This window comes from Budorcas taxicolor, chromosome 6, assembly GCF_023091745.1.
Source record: "Budorcas taxicolor isolate Tak-1 chromosome 6, Takin1.1, whole genome shotgun sequence".
Taxonomy (NCBI): domain Eukaryota; kingdom Metazoa; phylum Chordata; class Mammalia; order Artiodactyla; family Bovidae; genus Budorcas; species Budorcas taxicolor.
This window is the reverse complement of record NC_068915.1, coordinates 68,761,753-68,779,957: the sequence shown is the minus strand read 5'-3', so window position 1 is coordinate 68,779,957 and position 18,205 is coordinate 68,761,753.

The window sequence follows — 18,205 nt, the reverse complement described above, 5'->3', positions numbered from 1 at the left end:
CAGAAGAAAGGAGGAGAGATTCCTCAGAGATATTGCTAGGTTTGGTTCCACACACAATACTGGTGGTAAATAAAGTCATGCAGATTGTCTGCTTTCCCTGTGCATATAAAAGTTGTCTATACTGTAGTATATTAAGTGCAGTAGCAATATGTCTAAAAAAAAATCCACATTCTTCAATTTAAAACAGTTCCTTAATTTAAAAAATGGTAACCATCACTGAACTTCCAGCAAGTCATAATCTTTTTCGTAGTAGTAACTTCACAGATATCTATAATATCTATAATGACATTAATGAAAAAGTTGATGTATTGGAAGAGTTACCAAAATGTGGCACAGATGCAAAGTGAGTACGTGCTGTTGGAAAAATGGAGCGGACAGGCTTGCTCCACACAGGCTTACACAGACCGTCAGTTTGTAAACTATGCAGTATCTACAAAGCGCAATAAACTGAAGCCATAAAAGAAGATATGCCTGTGTGTATATATACATATTTACCCAGTTTCGCAAAGAGACAGGGAAGGATAAGCCAGAAGCTAATGAAAGTGATTACTTCTCATGGGGCTGGGCAGATGCCTACTCCCCTTTCAAAAGCTGAATATAAACAAACTCATGAACATTGCAACAAATTGACAACTTATCCACAGAGAGAAAATTATTCCAATAGTTATTTATTTCAAGCTGTGCCTAAAACAAACCATATTCTGGGTACATCCTTAGAAGTGGGTTTATCGCACATAGTAATGCTGGTATCAAAAGACGGTAAGAAATGGAATCAGTGCCAGTAGTACAGGGTTTAGTAAGAGGGCTCCTGAGCAGAAGTCCTCTATCTATCCCATTACTGGGTGTGTTAAGCCAAGTTGTTAAGCTTTTGCACTAAAACTAGAGAAACCTTTAAAAGATGAGCATTTAGCTTTCGGTATTGCGTGATCGTGGCACATGTATAGATGAGAGACCTGAGATGCTGTATTAAAGGGGCAGGAGTTGTTCTAAGCAATTGGGGGAAGTGATAAATTCTTGACAATCTGCATTTTCTTCTGTAAAATGGAGAAATAAATAGCTTTCCTGGTGGCCTTTTAGACAAAAACAATGATATAAAAATGTTTATTAACAAATTTCCTTTCTGGAGAAGATTGATGATAGCCACTGACCATTAGAATTCAGTGTTCAAGGATCACTTTTTTTAAAAAATTGTTAATTTATTTTAATTGGAGACAAATTACTTTACAGCATTGTGGTGGTTTTTGCCATACATCAACATAAATCAGCCACAGGTGTACATGTGTCCCCCACAACCCTGAACACCCCTCCCACCCCCCCTCCCCACCCCACCCCTCTGGGTTGTCCCAGAGCACCAGCTTTGAGTGCCCTGCTTCATGCATCAAACTTGCACTGGTCATCTATTTTACATATGGTAATATATATGTTTCAATGCTCTTCTTTCAAATCATCCCACCCTTGCCTTCTCCCACAGAGTTCAAAAGTCAGTTCTTTACATCTGTGTCGCTTTTGCTGTTTTGTATATAGTGTCATCGTTATTGTCTTCCTAAATTCCAAGTATATGCATTAATATACTGTATTGGTGTTTCTCTTTCTGACTTCTTCACTCTGTATAATAGGGTCCAGTTTCATCTACCTCATTAGGACCCAAATGCATTCTTTTTTATAGCTGAGTAATATTCCATCGTGTATATGTACCACAGCTTCCTTATCCATTTGTCTGCCAATGGACATCTAGGTTGCTTCCATGTCCTAGCCAGTGTAAACAGTGCTGCAATGAACACTGGGGTACATGTGTCTCTTTCAGTTCTGGTTTCCTTGGTGTGTATGCCCAGCAATAGGATTGCTCAGTTGTAAGGCAGTTCTATTTCCAGTTTTTAAGGAATTTCCACACTGTTCTCCATAGTGGCTGTACTAGTTTGCATTCCCACCAACAGTGTAAGAGGGTTCCCTTTTCTCCACACCTTCTCCAGCATTTATTGTTTGTAGACTTTTAATGGCAACCATTCTGACCAGTGTGAGATGGTACCTCATTGTGGTCAAGGGTCACTTTTAAAGAGGTTTGAGACAGATTCAGTCAGTCAGTTCAGTCACTCAATCATGTCCAACTCTTTGCGACCAACCTGGACTGCAGCACACCAGGCTTTCCTGTCCATCACCAACTCCCAGAGCTTGCTCAGATTCATTTCCATAGAGTCAGTGATGCCCTCAGTGATGAGACAGACTAGATTTACTAATTTGTATACCAATTGTCTATTCCCTGGTAGAAGGTAAGCTTCACAAGGACAGGCATATATTTTGAAACATGATGAAGAGGGTTTTGATGAGCATTAAGTAGTGTATGTAAACCTGACCTTAGGCATTGCTTAGCTAAATGTAAGTGAACTCAGTTGGGCTTTCCTGATGTCTTAATGGTAAAGAAACTGCCTGCCAATATAGGAGACTCAGGAGACATGATTTCAACACCTGGGTTGGGAAGATATCTTGGAGAAAGAAATGGCAACCTACTCCGGTATTCTTGTCTGGGAAATCCCATGCACAGAGGAGCCCGGCAGGCTACATACAGTCCACGGGATCACAAAAGAGTCTGACACAACTTAGCAACTCAGCAACAATAGCCAATGTTGCTAGCAGGTTTGAACTTCAGCATTGGCTATTGTCAGATGTAAATTTCCAAAAACTTATGAATAAAGTTGATTATACCATTTTGGAGTTCTGATCATGGCTCACTTTGGTTCCCTTTTCAAATACTCAGGTATGTTAGAAACCTCATACAAATGTGCAGATGTGTTTATTCAGCCCTTATTTCACTGTGTGGGCTGTGTGTTCAGTCATGTTTGACTCTTCGTGACCCCATGGGCTGTAGCTCACCAGGCTCCTCTATCCAAGGAATTTTCCAGGCAAGGATACTAGAGTGGGTTGCTATTGCTCCTCTAGGGGATCTTCCTGACCTAGGGATTGAACCCACGTCTCTTATGTCTCCTGAATTGGCATGCAGATTCTGTAAAACTCCACCACAACTATTCAGTCTTTATTTCACACTGTTGAGTTCCAACAAAGTTAGGAACAGTTGTGAAATAAGACTGCAGTGATTGGAATGTTAGAAAATGTCTGTTGGAAGGATAAAGTCTTTTTTTTTTTTGAGGGATAAAGTCTTATTCTGTCAACTGGTGTGAGTGATTTCAAGGTGTGTTTAGCAACACAATACTGGGTTAAAGAATATGAATCTTTTATGCTTCCTTATGCAAAAATAGTTTCAATATTATTAATAATGAACACATATTTTTTAATATTTGGATCTTAAATTATTTGTAGGACAGATTCCCTCTTTCCATCATTTTGTAACAGATGGAGCACAAGATACATTGACTGGTGAAAGAATTTATCTATTAGCCAACTCAAAAGGCTTCTCAGATGTTTTAGCAATTAATTGAATTATTTATCAACATTTACCAAGACTCAGTGAAAGATGCCAAAAAATAAGGGCCGTTGTAATCAATTCTGTTAGAGTTAAGAGTGGTATTTGTTACAGTGATAAAGGATTTGAACACCTGAACTCAGAAATGGAATTAAGACAGCTCTCTAAAAGGCATTGTTTTTAAGTGCTTTGTTCACAAATTGATACCATTTTAGAAATTTTAGTTTAATGACTGAAACCACCAAAATTGAAGTGTTGTTACGCAAATATCCTGTTTCTTATTAAGGTGTAACTCACAGAATTTTGCTGTTCTACAGTGGATCTTGCCAATTTCAGTTATTACTGTGATGATTTACTACTTATCTATTTATTAATGGGAATTCTACTGTAAGAAAGGTTTGTCATCTCAGTCATTTTTATCAGTATGGACTTATGGATATATACATTATTCTTTGGTTGTAATCCAAGTCTACTCTTTATACTATTGTTCAAACTGTCCCAGCTTTGGCCTCTGAGAACTCTGAAGGTGGCTCCTACATCCTTTTGACACACTCCCATCCTTTTGTTTTGAACACTTCCTTACTTTTTTTGTATTGCTTCAGCCTCATCTTGTAGTTTTCCTGTCCAATCCTAGGACCTATCATTTTTCTAAGTAACCATGACTCCTTTTACTGATAATGTTAATTAGAAACCAAGATCTAGGCACAAACTGAGCTCATTGTTATTGCTACTAGGGTGTCAATGCCTGGGTCCCCTTGGTGGACAAAGCTAGGAAATACATCTGTATATTAATCCATGTAGACACAGGTTCCTACAGTTCTGCATCCAGACATAATAAATAAAAGAGTTCATACTGATGTCTGCCACCCTCAGCACCACAGGGCGCATTCTAACCCAACCTCCTCCCTTACTTACTCGTGACTTCTGTCTCTAATAATGAGAAGTCTGCTGTCATTTGTTAAACTCTCTCCTGTGTGTAAATTTGTTGCATAAAATTACAGAATTGCTGACCTGTACCCCTACCAGTCTCAGGCTTCCCAGTTAGAATACAGCCTTGGTCTGTCTTGAGCTTTACAAGTACATTACAATTACTGTTGTAATCCAATCAAAGTACTGTTTTCAAAAGTCAAGTCTGCTCCCAGATTTTTTTTTTTTTGTCAGAAAGATACCTGTAAGAATTGGCATTTAAAAATTTTTAATTCATATTTCAGTGATCTTTTCAGGAAAAAATATATATGTGTTTTTCTGAAACAATGAAATACTATCATGTGTGTATACAATATAAAACTATTTAAAAATTGATCCATCATTGAAATCTAGATTATCTATGTAAAAATGGAATTGAGCAAGAAAACCACTTAAAGGAAATGGCATATATCCCTCACTCAGTTCTAATGTTGCATAGATGATCTACTGGAAAAAACACATTGTATTCTAAAACACATTGTTATATTGTGACTTTACAGAAGATAAAGTATTTAAAGGTAGCTCTCAATAAATAGTACCACTGCAAAGGAATATTTTAGGGGGAACCTCTGTACCTGAGCGTTGCTGTGATTTAATGTACCTGTAATGAAAACTTGAGAAATGGAGACCTGATTGAAATAAAAAAGATGTTTATTGGGGTTTTGTTAGGACTGAAGTCCAGAAGGCAGCCTCAAGAAGCACTTGAATTGCGTTCCTCCAGACTACAAAATGGGAGAGGTTTATCAAGGTAAAAACTGCAAGGTTACAGTTGTTACGTAACTTGTTTATCAAGAATTATAATTGGAGCTGGCAGGAAGTAGGGGTACTTATTAAAACAAGGGTTGATTGGGGTCTGAAATGGTTGCATAGTTACAAGGGGGAACAGCCTTGCAATAAGCTTGCAGCTAGCAGATGTTTTAAAAATGGTTGGTGTCCTTGGTTAGGTATAGTTTATAAAAAGCTCAGGTTCTCAGGGGGAGAGGGATGTGTCTGAGACGAGGTCCTCAGTGAACTCTGGTCTCCATTGCCTGTACAATGATTATTCTGTTATTGTTTCGATTTGTCATGACTCCTAAATGTGCTGCCAGGTCTCACTTTAAGTTCACAATCACAGAACCAGAACGGGCACTTAGCACTGCCTGACAAATTCTATAATCTCTACTCTCTTAAATGACTGCCATACTTTGTCATCTTTTCCCTCAGAATAGTCTCATACTCCCCTACTTCACCCCCCAAGCACATTTTCATCTGATGACCTTGCCTCATACTTCATTGAGAAGTAGACGCAATTAGACAAGCAGTCTTTTATTTATTTACCTTCTCACCAGCCAGCCTCTACTGGTACCTGCACTCTGCCTTCCCTTTGTTCCGATGAAGTGCCCTTGAACCTACCAATGTCTGCATCTCACATTCTTTCATGAAGCTTGTATCCACCAACCTCGCTTTTCTCATTGAGGACTTCAATTATGTCCATCTTGCCAAATCAGTAGTCCTAACTAGGTTCTTAACAAATCTCTCAATACCATTCTTTTTCATATTTTTAAAATTTTTATTTTTATACAATTCTGTATGGTTACTTTTGTATATTTACACTTATTACAAAATACTGCTTCCTTTGTTTTTTTTTTTTAATTTTATTGAAATATAGTTGATTTACAATGCTGTGTTAATTTCTGATATACAGCAAAGTGATTCAGTTATAGATTCTTTTTCATATTCTTTTCCATTATGTTTTATCCCAGGATATTGAATAAGTTTCTGTGCTATACCGTAGAGTCTTATTTTTTATCCATCCTGTCTATAATAATTTGTACATGTTAACACTGCTAATCCCAAACTCCCAATTTGTCCCTCCCCCTTGGCAACCACCAGTCTGTTCTGTATGTCTGTGAGTCTGGTTCTTTCACCAGAGAACCAGTGAAGTCGCTCAGTCGTGTCTGACTCTTTGCGAGCCCATGGACTGTGGCCTACCAGGCTCCTCCATCCACGGAATTTTCCAGGCAAGTGTACTGGAGTGGGCTGCCATTTCCTTCTCCAGGGGATCTTCCCGACCCAGGGATCGAACCCAGGTCTCCTGCACTGCAGGCAGACTCTGCGGTCTGAGCCACCAATGTGTTCATTTGTGTCGCGTTTTGAATTCTGCATATAAGTGATATCATATGGTATTAATATTTGTCTTTCTCTGTCTGGCTTACTTCCCTTATGATAATCTCTAGTTGCATCCATGTTGCTGCTAATGGCATTATTTCATTCCTTCTGCGGTTAAGTATTCTATTATATATGCTTGTAGTACCATTCTTAATAATTGACCACTTCCTCTTTCCAGATACCTTCTTCCTTCAACCTTCACTTTGATGGTTAATTTTACATGTCAGCTTGACTTGGCCCTGGGGTGCCCAGATAGTTGGTCAAATGTTCTAGGTATTTCTGTGAGGGTGTTTTGGATAAGATTAACATTTAAACGGGTAGTCTCAGAGCAGGTTTCTCTCTCTAATGTAGATGGGCTTTATCTCATCAGTTGAAGGGCTAAATAGACCAAAAAGAATGCCTCTCCCAAGAGTAAGAGAATTCCTCTTGCCTGACTTTCTTCAAACTGGGACATCAGCTTTTTTCTTGTCTTTGAACTTGAACTAAAACACCAGCTCTTCCTGGGTCTTGAGCCTGCTGGCCCTCAATAGGAGCTGCACTCTGTCCTCCTGGTTCTCAGGCCTGTGGGCTCAGACTGGAACTAAAGCGTCAGCTCTCCTACACCTCCAGTTTGTTGACTTACCCTGCAGATCTTGGGGCTTGCCAGGCTTGTAATCATACGAGCCAATTTCTTTTAATAAATCTGTGTGCACTCCCCTGGCTTTCCTCCTACTGTACGAGGTGCTCTCCTTGGCCAACCCCTCTGTTCCATCTCTAAATGTTGCAGTGTTCTGGGGCTGGACTCCATACTACTTGTGCAATGGCAATGTGCATGCTCAGTTGCTCAGCCGTGTCTGATTCTCTATGATCCCACGGACTGTAGCCACCAGGCTCCTCTATCCATGGAATTTTCTAGACCAGATTACTGGAGTAGGTTGCCACTTCCTACTCCAGGGGATCTTCCTGACTCAGGGATTGAACCCATGTCTCCTGCAGCTCCAGCATTGGTGGGTAGATTCTTTACCACTGAGCCACCTGGGAAACCCCTACTAATCTCTATCTGCATAATATTCCATACCAGTGTCCTAGTCCAGGACTGGTCTCTATGAACAGTATCTTTGTGTCAATGATTCCCAAATCTATCTCCAAAGCTGATTCCTCCCCTCACCTCTAAACTAACATATTCTTACGTATTTGTTGTGACCACTTAAATGTTTCATGTCCACCTCTACTTAATCATGGTCAAAACTTCACTCTCGATTCCCTCCCCAAACCTGCTGCCTCTTCAGTTTTCCTGGGCTCATTGAGTGATGACACTGTGCACTCAAGTTGCTCATCCCTGAATCAGAGGGTTTCCACTATTCCTCTGTCCTTTTCCCCATCTGCCCACACATGCAATTTGCCAGCCCATCAGCAAATTCTTTCAGCTCATTTCTATCCACATCACCCTATTCAAACAACTTCTAGCTAGACTGCTCCTGTGCTGTGCTGCGCTTAGTTGCTCAGTCATGTCCGACTCTTTGCAACCCCAGGGACTGTAGCCCACCAGGTTCCTCTGTCCATGGGGATTCTCCAGGCAAGAACACTGGAGTGGGTTGCCATGCTCTCCTCCAGGGGATCTTCACCCACTACTAACTCTTCTAACAGAATCCAATCTTGTCCTCCTGAAATTTATTCTTTATTTACAAGAAATAAAAATTTGTTCTTTATTCTTTTAAAAGGAGACTTTTAAAAGCAAACAATGTCACAGAATTTCTGACATGTCAAGGGCTTCCCATGATAACTAGAATAAGATCCAAAGCCCTTATGTGGCCTGTAAGGCCTTAGTGATCAGAGCCTTCTCTCCCCTACGTTTGCTCTTGAGACGGTTGTGCTAGCTCTGCCCACAGTGCTCACCCTGGCCCCATCTTCAATAACTGGAGCTCTTGCCACTCAGGTCTCAGTTTATTTATTTATTTATTTTTGAACTTTACAATTTTTTTTGAGAAATTTATTGGATATAAAAAGATTTACACTATGAGGGGTCTCAGTTTAAATACTACCTTTCAGAGGCTTCGTTTACCTGAGCACCACATCTCAAGAAGCACTTGCATCCCTCACTTTGTGGCACATTTACTCCCCAGTAGTTTTTTTCCCTTCTAGAATAAATGAGGGATAGTGCAGGCTACATCCATCAGAATGCAGGAGGTTTTGAATGAGAATAAAAGTGAACTTTTTGGGACTTCCCTGGTGGTCCAGCAGTTAAAACTCTGAGCTTCCAAAGCAGGGGTGGGGGGACACGGAGGGCAAGTTAGATCCCTGGTTGAGGAACTAAGATCTCACAAACCACGTGGCCCAAAAAATTAAAAATTAAAATTAGGTCTTTAAATAAAAGTAAAACAACCAAAAAAAATTAATTTTTTTAAAGTGAAACTTTGGTTCTCCTGGTCTTTGTTTTTTTAATCTAGTTTATTTTATAATTATTTACTTATTTACTCATGCATTCATTCAACATTCAAGAAACATTAATTGAGAAAAAAAAATTACTTGATTATTTCCCATGTGCCCGCCCTTGTTTTATGTGCTGGACATATCAGTGAGCAAGACAGACAGGTTTACATTCTTCCAAGAGGAGAAAACAATACACAAGCAAAATCACACTTTGAAAAGTATGATTGTGACGTGATTGTGAGTAGCTGGCAGGCTATCTTATAAGCAGCGGAGCACTTAACCAAAGTTTCTGATAAGCTACTTTCTTGCAATATATTAAGATTTTTACATATCTTTGCTGAGAGTTAGTTCCCTTCCTATAAAATGGAAATGATAATAATAGAATGTGTCTCATTGGGTTCTTGTGAGAGTCTTGGATTATTGAAAATAAAGTGTCAGAAAGTGCCTTGACACTTCATAAATTTTAGTTTTTATTATTACTTTAAACTGAGGACTCACGTAAAGTTTCCGGGAGGAAGAAACATTTAAGCTGAGACCTAAAGGACATAAGAGACCCAGCCTTGTGAAGATGGGCTAGGGAGAACATTGCAGTCAGAGGAAACAGGCGATACAAGACTCAAGCGGGGCCCTTCAAGGCGAGAGACTGAGGGGGAGGTGAGTGATCACACAGGGCTACACGAGCTTGACCAAGGGTTTAAATTTTAGAAGCCATGGAAAAGCAAGGGAGAGTGTTGAGTGTGAGAGTTGACCCAGTCTTAACTAAAATCTTTAAAAAGGATCACTCAGCTCATCATGCAGAGAATGGATTTTTAGGAAAGCAAGGGTGGAAGTAGACGGACAAGTTGGAGAATCTGTTTTGGAGGTTAAGGTACGGAAGGCGGTGGGCAGGATAATAGCTGTGGAGACTGGGAGAAGTGATGGTTTAACTGTGTCGTACTTGATTTTTAAACTTCTAATTCTGATATTGTGCTTTTGTTTTCCATTTTACAAATATTTAAAGTTACAATATATATTCCAATGTCTTTTTTATTGAGTTCTTCAAAACAGAGAGAAATTGACTTTTCTTCCACAGATGTGTTTCAAAAATCATTCCCTGATAAGTCTCCATGAAGTTAAGCTTTTAAGTTTAAATTTTTATCTATGAATTTTTCTTTTAGATTTCTATTCAGTTATCAAAATATATTCATTAGTTTCCTGTATCTCTTTGATTTTGAATGCTCTTAACACAGCCAGATTTTCTGTTTTCTGTTTCTTTCTTCTTTAAACTTGGGGTTTCTTCTTTAAACTTGTGTCTGTTTCTGGATTCTTTTACACTGAAGTAGAATTCCACTATACCACTGCTAGTCTGTAATTGCTGCAAAAGAAGATGTAAAAACTGATAACAGCCTTTCCCTTTCAGATATTCCTCTATAGTTGAATCCATGTACTTTTCCACTTTAAAAATTATTTTTTCTTTATATTTAGTATTCTCTATGTTTAATTGGAATTGCATTAAAATAAAATGTTATAATTTACATATTATGCAATTATAAATAAGGAAAACATACATATGAAAACTTAGTTTCAAGTTTCAGAATTTCTTATGCATCCAATGTTTCATTGTTTATTTTCTATCTCCCTCCATCCTTTATACCTATAAATTCACACTATTTGAGAACATGCTATAGTTCTCCACTTGTCTTTATTCCTTTTTCAAAAAACTCCCATTTTACAGATGGATAAACTAAGACTCAGAGAGGTTAAATAATTTCCCAATTTCCCACAGCTGCTAAGGGTGAAAGCCAAGATGGGCACCAAACAGCCCACTCTACAAGCTGCCCTCTGAAGCACTATCCTGTATGGCTGATAATTAAACCAATAAAACAAAAGAAAATAAAGTATATATCTAGTATTATATATTTTTAAGTTTGATCTCTTATTTTCAGTTGGTTATATGAGGATCCTATCAATTTTCATCTTTTTCTCACCATTAATCTATTTTTATATCTCTAGAATTTTTCTTTAAAACCTAATTTTCTAAGACTATCAATTGCATTACCAGCAAATAATAGTGCTTTTCTCTTTTCATGTATAATTACATTAGCATACAATTTCCAAAGAAATCTTAAATAGTTGTGTAAATGGGAGCTGATTTTTAGACCTGAAATTAAAGAAAATAGTCTAGTTTAATTATTAGATCTAATTGCATGAAAGTTTATTTTTTTTTATTCTTAAATGTATTCACTTTGTCGCTGATAGGAACAAAGATTTCTGTAATAATGGATGGTAGAGTTGAAACTTCCTCTCAACCACCCCCCTTCCAAACTTAGATTATAGGTCTAAGTTCTCTGACTGCGTGCATGCTAAGTCACTTCAGTCGTGTCTGACTCTGTGCGACTCCATGGACTGTAGCCCACCAGGCTCCACTGTCCACGGGGATTCTCCAGGCAGGGATACTGGAGGGGGTTGCCATGCCCTCCCCCAGGGGATCTTCCCGACTCAGGGATCAAACCACGTCTTCTGCATTGTAGGCAGATTCTTTACCACTGAGCCACCAGGGAAGCCCCAAATGCTCTGACTAGAAGATCTTAAAATTATAAAGATGAATTCAGTTAAACTGGATTTGAAAGTATGGAAAATTTAAGTGTGATTTAGATACTGTGGGAAAGAAAAAAGATGAAACGGTGTTCCTAGTCCACTGTTTAGAGCACTGATTCTCAAACCGGGCTGCACATTGGGATTAAGATTTACAAAAGATATTGATGCCTGTGCTCCACTCCCAGGTAATCTGATATAATTGGTCTGGGGTGCAACATGAACACTGGAAGCTTTTAAAAACACCCCAGAAAGTTCTAATGTATGGCCAAGTTTTACAACCACTTGTTTAGGGAAGACTCTAAATCTGTTTCTCACCCTGCACAAATTCTGGTTAAAAAGGTTTGTATAACCTAGTAGTAAAATATGCCACTGTGTACACCAACATTCATAGTAGGCAAAAAAATGGAAACAATCCAATACCCACTGATGGATGTGAATAAATAAAATGTATATCCATACAATGGAGTATTATTTAGCCTTACGAGGGAATGAAATTCTGTTAGATGCTGCAACATTCATAGACACTGAAAACATCATGCTGAGTGAAATAAGCCAGATCTTGCATGATTCCCAGTAAATTCCCCTGGGAGATTTACTGTTTAAGAGGTATAGTTTCAGTTTAGAGATGATAAAAATTTTCTGGAAATGGATAGAGGTGTTGATTGCACAACATTGTGAATATTCTTAATACCACTTAATTGTATATTTAAAAAATGGTTAAAATGGTAAATTTTATATTATGTATATTTTAGGACAATTAAAAAATGTTAAGCATAAAGGTTGCCAGTGGTGGGCTACAAGCCACATTTCCCAGCTAGTTTTAGAGTGTAGATGGCAAGGAATATGATACAGAGTAATTTAGTAATAGAGTTTGGTGGTGATTTTCTCTCCACATCATTTTCAAAGAAGGCAGCTCTTTTTATTTTTATTTTTTAATTTTTGGTTGTGCTGGGTCTTTTTTTTGGCTGTGCTGGGTCTTCCTCTCAGTGCATGGGCTTTCTGTAGCTGTGGCACAAGGACCTCTCATTGCGGAGCATGGTCTTCTCATGTTGCAGAGCATGGGCTCTGGAGCTCACTGGCTTCTCTAGCTGTGGTGTGTGGGCTCAGTTGCCCCAAGGCATTTGGGATCTTAGTTCCCCAACCAGGGATAGAACCCACGTCCCCACATTGGAAGGTGGATTCTTAACCACTGGACCAGACAACAGTTAACTGTTTTAAAACCTTTGCATGTGTGCAGACAGGTAGAGACCGTAAAGCTGAAATCTGCAATGCAATGCTGTATAAACTACTGTGTGAGGATCCTTTTGAAGCAAAGTTCAGAAGTGAGTGTCTTTGACCCTCACATCTTTGATGCACTCCCTCCTGGACTGTACATGTACACAGCAAACAAAACCGAGACATCTATATCACTATTTCTGTGAGACATTTAGCGAGAGAAGTATAATTTGTATCTGACGTGACGCTATTTCTGGTGTTCCAAAGAGAAAGATAAAGTGAAATAAGTCTCTTTGGTATCAAATTTTCATGACAGAAATGAGGCTATTTATAAGCTGTCTTAACTGAAGTAAATGGATCACAATGTCCAAGGCCTTGATTTACCAGTCTGGATGATCTGCTTGAGCAGAAGACAGATGAGCTCTCGGAGCTTGGTTTTCCTATGCAAAATAATTGTGTCATAAATTCATACTGGCTGCAAGGAACATATTAACATTCAGAGTTTCTAAATTCTAAAAGATGTCCAGGAGATACTCTTCCTCCTTAAGCAGAAGATTCTAGAACTGTACTGTCTAGAAGTGTGCTCTTGAAATGAGGCTAGTGCTACTGAGTATATGAATTCACTATGGCTGCTGTAACAAATGTTGCAAACTTGTTGGCTTGAAGCACACATTTATGATCTTACAGTTCTGGGGGGTCAGAGTTGGAAGTCAGTTTCCCTGGGCCACATCAGGGTGTCTGCAGGGCCATGCTCCTCTTGAAGGTTCCAGGGAACAGTCTGCTTCTTTGCCTCTTCCAGCTTGTAGAGCTCCACTCTGAGCATTCATTGGCTCAAGGCCCCCGCTCCACCTTCAAAGCCTGCAGTGTAGCATCTTGCCTCAGCTGTCACACTGTCTTTTTCTTCTGTTCTGCAGTCAGATCTCTCTGTCCCCTTCTTATAAGACACCTGTAATTACATTTAGGGCCCATTAGAATAATGCAGGATAATTTCTCCACCTCAAGATCTATAATCTAGAGGGGAGGAGAGGGTGAGATGTATGGAAAAACTAACATGGAAACTTACATTACCATATGTAAAATAGATATCCAACAGGAATTTGCAGTATGACTCAGGAAACTCAAACAGAGGCTCTGTGTCAACCTAGAGGGGTGGGATGGGGAGGGAGATGGGAGGGAGGTTCAAAAGGGAGGGATTATATGTATGCCTATGGGGGCTTCTCTGGTGGCTCAGATGGTAAAGAGTCTGCCTGCAGTGTGGGAGACCCAGGTTCGATCCGTGGGTCAGGAAGATCCCCTGGAGAAGGAAATGGCAACCCACTCCAGTATTCTTGCCTGGAAAATCCCACGGATGAAGGAGCCTGGCATTCCATGGGGTCACAAAGATTTGGACACGACTGAGCAACTTCACTTTTCTTTCTTATGGCTGATTCATGTTGAAGTTTGACAGAAAACAACAAAATTCTGTAAAGCAATTATTCTTCAATTTAAAAAAATAGATTTAAAAAAAGATCTTTAGTCTAATCATATCCATAACGTCTCTTTTGTTATATAAGGTACAACTAATAGGTGCTGGATATTAGGAGGTGGATCTGTTTGGAGGCCACTATTCAACCTACCATACTGAGGACTGAATTTCTTATTTAATTAAATTTAAATATCCATGTGGCTAGTGGCCACCCTAGTGGACAGTACAAACACAGGACATTTCATCCTCCCAGGAAGTTCTACAGAAACAGCACTGCTTTACGAGACATCTAGCAGCCAATGTAGGTTTCCCTGATAGCTCAGTTGGTAAAGAATCCACCTGCAACGCAGGAGACCCCAGTTCAATTCAGGGGTTAGGAAAATCTGCTGGAGAAGGGATAAGCTACCCACCCCAGTATTCTTGGGCTTCCCTGGTGGCTCAGTTGGTAAAGAACCCGCCTACAATGTGGGAGACCTGGGTTCAATCCCTGGGTGGGGAAGATCCCCTGGAGAAGGGAAAGGTTACTCACTCCAGTTTTCTGACCTGGAGAATTCTAAGGACTGTATAGTCCATGGGGTCACAAAGAGTCGGACACGACTGAGCGATTTTCACTTTCAGTAGCCAGTTCTAGATAGTTCATTTCATAGTTACAGGCCATCTTAAGTTATTATTGGGCTGCTCTTCAAAAAAAAAAAAAAAACTATATAATTTTTTTAAAGAAATTCAGAACACCTCTTCCCATAGATGGCCAAGGAAACCCCCAGTGACCCTTCGTCACTGAGCAAGGGGGTAATGAGTAGTTATGGTGGGGCAGGCACTGAACTCTAAATTTCATAATCTACAGCATAATTAATAAACCTCATGATAGCGGGAGGCACTGGGAGCATGAGATCAAAAACCAGCCCTGGTGAGGTCAGGAAAGGAATTCTGGAGAATGAAAAAGCCTAAGGGGTTGCCAGGCCAAGAAGGGTGAGAAAGAACACAGGCAGAGGGTAAGAAAGATGTTACTGGCACAGAGGAAAGAGATTAAGAGAGGATTTGGGAGTAAAGTAGTGCCATGCGACTGAATATGCAGGCTCCAAAGGGAGAAGGCAGGAAATAAGGCAGGGGACACTTCTTAACCGGCTCTAGTATGTTATCATAAGGAGATTGAGCTTTTCCCTTACTATCAGGATTGGTTTTCATGCAAATAACAGAGGCCCGGTGATAGTGTCCAAGGTTCTGATCACTAATTAAGATGTATGGGAATTTGCCACACACATCAGCTCTATTCTGACACTATCTACCTGGAGATAGCATCAGATCCCACAGATCAGGGGCTCAGTCCCAACACCCCCTCCGGGCTCAAACATCCAATGCCAATTGTGAGTCTGGGTTATTACCTGTGGTTTTGACCGACTGACTTAAATTGGATGTCCCCACAACTCTAGACTTGCGTTCAACTATAGTAACTAGAATGACTCACAGACCTTAGAGAAACATTTTATTTACTAAATTATCCGTTTATTATGAAAAGGCATAACTCAGGAACAGCCAGATGGAAGAGATGTAAGGGCAACATATTAAAAAGGGGAGCAGAATTTACATGCCCACTTTGGATGTACTATTCTTTCAGAATCTCCATGAGTTCACCAGCCCATAGTTCTCTGAACCCTGTCTTGTTTGGTGTTTTGTAGAGGCTCCTCACTAAGGCGTGACTGATTAAATCAGTGGCCATTAGTGACTGAGTCAGCCTCCAGCCCCTTTCCTGCCCTGCTGTGGGGTAGAGGGGAGAGAGGAGGGACTAAAAGTTCCAGTCCTCGAACACAGGGTCGGGTCCTCGGGCAACCAGCCCGTATCCTGTGCTTTCCGAAAGTCACGTCATTAACATAAGAAAAGACACTTTTTATTGTAGTCATGAAGAGTTTTGGGAGTTCTGTGCCAGAAACAGGGCCATGATACACAGGACCTTGATCAAGGCAGATGTTTATCAGGACCAAAGCTGATGCAGAAGTCGTCTCCATACAGTTCTCAGGGGCTCAGATTCCTCCTAGCTCATTTCTCTACCATCTTTAGCATGTTAGTTTCCAAGGGCTGCCGTAAGAAAGGACCACAAGCTGGGTGGCTTAAGGAACAGAAGAGCAGCGTCTCCCAGTTCTGGAGGTTGGACATCTGAGAAGGAGCTTTCTAGAGCCTGGAGGGATGAATCTGGGCCACGTCTACCTGCTGGTTTCTGGTGGTTTCCTGGGAACCTTGGGCATTCCTGGGCTTGTAGAGTCATCTCTTCCTTCATCTTCGTATTCATGTAGCATTCTTCCTGAGAGTGTGCTCCTGTGCCCATGTCTCTCCTTTTCAGAAGGACACCAGTCATAATGGATTAGGTGCTGCTCTACTGCAGTACAACCTTCTTATCTAATTACACCTGCAATGATCCTACAATATCACGTTTCAAATAAAGTCATGTCCAAGGTTGGGGGGTAGGACTTGGACACAAGAATTTAGGGGAGACACAATCCAACCCGTCACATCTAGGAGATGGTCAAAGATAGCAGCTAGAGATGCAGCCATCACAGTCACATCCAAGGTCTTCTTAAAGGGCCCATCCTTACTCTGGAGGGTTTCTCAAAGCAGCCTAGCACGAACAGAATCTGGTTTTGAGGTGAGAGTCATTGGAGAGTCGTCCTTTAAAGAGGATACTGACCACTTGTTAGCAATGCCTCCTCTTCAGAAGTGAGATCAGAGAAAAGCCTGGCTGAGCATTGAGAAGACGAACAGGGAAACTTGTCACTTCTCAGATCATTCCGGAAGGAGGAGAAAGGATCTGGAGTCATCTGCAAGACCAAGCTGCTAAGGACATCTGAGTCATTTCCCACAGGCTAGTTTCAACTGTGGCGTGCTACAGACCTGCTGGCAGGACTCATGGCCAATTGCCATTTCTTCTGTGCTTTCACCCCCTTTTCTTTTTGTAGTATCTTTTCTGCTAGGGGGTTGTGGTTATTGTGGGTTTGCCTCCACTATGAGACCATATGTTCCCAAAGTACCTTTTGAGAGGTCAGGGCAAGATGGTTAAGGCAGGCCTGGGCCTGCCCGGGCATGTCGGGACATGACCCGGCAGAGGACTGCAGACACACCTCGGAGACGGACCGGCAACCAAGCGGACCAACCAGGAGCCGACACAGAGCCCTTGGATGCCAATCACCACTGAGCCCGTACTTTCTTCATGGGAACCCGGCCCTGGCTATAAAACCTTTCCCCACCCCCCATACCTCGCAGACTCCCTTTGTCTCCTTGCTCGCTCGCCCCCGGGAGTTCTGCCCGAGAGCGACCGCCCAATAAAGGCCCTCATCAACGGTCCATAGAGGTGGCTCTTTTTTCCCGCGGAGGCTCTTACACCTTTTAAGTCTGATAACTCTCATAGAGGTGGCGGTGGTGGGATTCATAGCTTTAATCTCAGCTCCAGCACTGATAAGCCATCTGACTCCTAGAACCTTAGTTTTATCATCTGAAAAAAAATGTAGTAACAGTATATATCTTACAATGTTGTTAGGATTAAAAATAACAAATGCAAGTGCTTGGGGTATAGTATTTAGTAGATGCTCAATGGTAACTCAGAGAAGGCAATGGCACCCCACTCCAGTACTCTTGCCTGGAAAATCCATGGACGGAGGAGCCTGGTGGGCTGCAGTCCATGGGGTTGCTAAGAGTTGGACACAACTGAGCGACTTCACTTTCACTTTTTACTTTCATGCATTGGAGAAGGAAATGGCAACCCACTCCAGTGTTCTTGCCTGGAGAATCCCAGGGACGGGGAAGCCTAGTGGGCTGTCGTCTATGGGGTCGCACAGAGTCAGACACGACTGAAGTGACTTAGCAGCAGCAGCAGCAGCAATGGTAACTATCACTGGTTATTTGTCAGAGTTTATCCTAGGGGCCAGCACAGGGCATCTCACAGAGTAAGCACTCAATAAATATCTGTTGCCCCGATGGAAATTTAGATCATGACCATAGCCCTGTGCTATCCTCATGTGTGG